Genomic DNA, 3,667 nt, shown 5'->3' with positions numbered 1-3,667 from the left:
TTTGCCCCACCTTCAATTGAGACATAAATACCTCCGCCAGGAGGCGCTGTGAGGACGAAAAGCCTAATCATCCACTGGATCGCATTGAAACCTTACTTATTTGAGCGCTGTATTGTATAACAGTTTAAGTATATTATTATCAAGGGTTTGAACATGAAACATTAATTGAAATGAGACATAGTTGTTTATTTAAAATATATATTTTTAAACCTCCTCATTCAGTAATAACAAATGACTGTGATTGGTCCGTGCTCGCCAGCGCTGATAAATGTAACACGTATCATGTGACCTAACACGCTCCGTTTGCTTCAGCAGCGTCATGGATAATAAAATACACCTGAATAATGCCACCGAGAAACTTTAACCGCTATTGAATTTAAAAACACACAGTTAGAATTGTTATATATAAAACGTTATTATTTATTGACCCGTCGTACATGACCATTTTACACATAACGACCGGGCCTCCAAGCCCCGCCCATTTACCATCTTTTCTTTCTTATTTCCATCTGAACAACCTCAAGGGACTGCGCATGCCCAGGGGACCTGCTTCAGACCCTTGCACACAGAGGAAGAGTGTATGTTTACATCATTTAGAAACTAAAGGAGTGTTTTCACGTCCAGTTTGTATATTAAATATAACTTGTAACAGCCTATTATATATTCATATATATTCCTTTCTCTTAAACAAATTTTGGCATTAAATAAGAGTTATTTTACCATTATCTTGATAACCGTTAAGTAATAATCATAAAGTTGAGGTTAAGCATATGTTAAGTTTTATCATTGACACAGCTGGTCAGAGAACAAACCGATGTAGCGTCCAGCTATCCAACAGGTGCAGTGAAGTGAATCAGGTCAGCATTGAGAACAACATCCACATCCAGAGGCCTCAGGCTAACAGACCATAAACTCACAAATCGAAAAATAAACAGGACCAGTGCGACACATAATTCAGACAATTTATAGATAACAAAATATTAGATTTAAACAAAACTCTTGCAAATGCTTTTAGAATTATTTATTCAAATTGCACACTTTTAGCAAAGATATACTACAACACATACATAAAAGTTTTTAAAAATAAAACGTAGACAGCAAAGGTTCAGTCTTCTGCATTGAAATGACAGGCCTTTGAAAGATCAAACAAACTTACTGCTCTCTGAAAACACAATCCTTTGAAATGAAATCAAGGGAGGGCCGTCATACAGACATAAAGCCTTTTATTTCGACAGTGTCAGTCACATCTCTATGTATTATTATTTCAGTTCTTTAATCACACTAGATTATCCTGAGTGTGAGATTTACTCAACGATCTACATCATTGAACCCAACACAGACTTACGTCTTTCTCTGGCCCTTCATACTGCATACTAGAGTTTCCATGGCTACTAGCTGTCAAGTGTTTACTTTGTGGCACATTAGGTAGTTCGAGCATTACATTTCTTAAAAGCAAATTTATAAAACGATCAGTTCTGGTGCTTGATTGTGATTGGTTGAGCCGAGTTCCAAGCCGTTATAAAATACCCCGATTTATAACTGCTGACCGCATTACATACCCTAAATATCACTTTATTTACGTTATTTTATGAAATAAATAAAAGCAATAATCGTTTTATAAAAGCAATAAGCCCCGCGAAGCAGTGGGTTACAAGTGCATTTTATAACAGCTAAGGGGGTTTCAGGCACGACGCGATGCCCTTAACATTATAAAATGCACTGTAACCCACTGCTTCTTGGGGCTTATTGCTTTAATAAACACAGGATTTGGTGTTTTTGACACCCTAAGCACAATAACAAAACATGAATGATTAATTTCAAAAGATACTTGTGCGTATTTTTGGAAATTTTGTGTAAACATGAACAGCAAACATGTAACTTTATATACAATTTCAGAATAAATCATATATTTGATAAAATTTATTATATTGTAAAATGAAATATCACCAGCAATTAATATGAAATCTTGTGATCAGAACGCCTTGTTAAGCTCCGCCTTCATTTTACAAATCTCTCTCTAAGCGTTGGAAGAATGATGTCTGATGAGACGTTGACCTTGAGTTGCATGACCTGGATCTGTTTTTCCTCCAGATGCGAGTGCCTCCTCCTCCAGCTGTGAAAATATAAACATTCAAATCATGTATATGGAATTAATTATGATTATAGCTCATTTATTAAAGTAAAAACCCATGGAGTATGAAATCCTATCCTGTTGCCTGTTTCGCAGGGTCCAAATTAATTTAGCATGCTTTAAATCTTGTGACCGGCCTATAGGAATGTCTGAAAGCACAAATATTCAGCGTCGTACCTGCTCTCTGATGTAGGTGTGACCACAGGGTCCAATGCCTCTCAATGTCAGACCCACCACGAAACACCAAACAGACAGTCCGGCCTCTACTGTGGTAAAGCCAGCACAGGAGAACCACAGAGCTAACGTTGTGTCCTGAGAAAATAGAAACAGGTCATTATAACCCACTGCAAGGGACTTGTCATGACTATGGGTCTAAAGACTCACATAGATGCGGGTAGCATCAAAAGGGCAGTTGACGATGACCGGAGAACGTGCATTGATGGGCATGTGAGTGGAGTTACATCCCTTCATGAGGCTGTCTCCATCCCCTGATATGGTCAGACTGATTGACAGAAGCAGTCCAACCAAACACGCTGCAGACAGCAGAGCGTTCACACAAGAGCTCACCAACAGACTGATGTGCTACAAGAAAACAGATCTGTGTTTAACACTACAGGGTGAAAAATATCACAGTATTTTAGCGTGTTTGTGAACTGATATATACAGTACCATCTTGAATAAGATACGTATTACGAAACCACAAACAGAGATAGTTACTTACTAGCTTCAAGTTGGTAATATTCCTCGAGACCAATATTGCAACAATTCCATTTGCAATACTCTGAAAATAAACAGTAGATAACTTAAATTAGTTTCAGGACATTTCCTGCCATTTCGCAATCGTTTTAATTCGTGCATATTTCATGCACACAATCCATTTCATTTACTTTATTAAACGTATGTATATGGATATAACCCGCTATAATGGATGCAGAGTCACTCACCAGCAGTCCAGAGGTGACGGATATGATGTTGGATACGGTATACTCTGTCGAGATCTCATTGTTGGGTTTGGATATATGTCTCAACACACTTCCATGAACAATGGCGCTCAGAATGAAATTGACATGACCGACAACGATGAGGGTCAAACCTTTCTTCATCAACCGTCCAGGACCCTTCTGCTTGTCTGCAGTTTAGAAGATAAATTACACTTTCATGCTTTTTTGATAATTATTTAGGTACGTGTCAAAATTTGTGCTTATATAAATATAATAAACTCTTTTTAGCATAAAAAGGCTGATAACGAACTGATGTTTATGAATGAACTGCATGGAGAGTTTTATAATGCCTAATGCATAATCCAACATATTTTATTTGCTAATATACAACATGATCAAATCAGTGATGAATTTTAATGTCAAAAGCTTAAAAAGTGAACAGTGTTGGATATCAATAAATTGTTTGTTAAACGACTATTATATCCCTAATAAACATACATTTTATTTCTGAAATGGTGTTTACAGTGGAATGTAGATATACACTACACGCAATACAACAATACATTTACAGATACCCAAAAGGTATTTAACACCA

The sequence above is a fragment of the Triplophysa rosa genome, linkage group LG10 (assembly GCF_024868665.1).
Source record: "Triplophysa rosa linkage group LG10, Trosa_1v2, whole genome shotgun sequence".
Lineage (NCBI taxonomy): Eukaryota > Metazoa > Chordata > Actinopteri > Cypriniformes > Nemacheilidae > Triplophysa > Triplophysa rosa.
The sequence above is the reverse complement of the archived record's forward strand: the minus strand, read 5'-3'. Positions refer to the sequence as shown.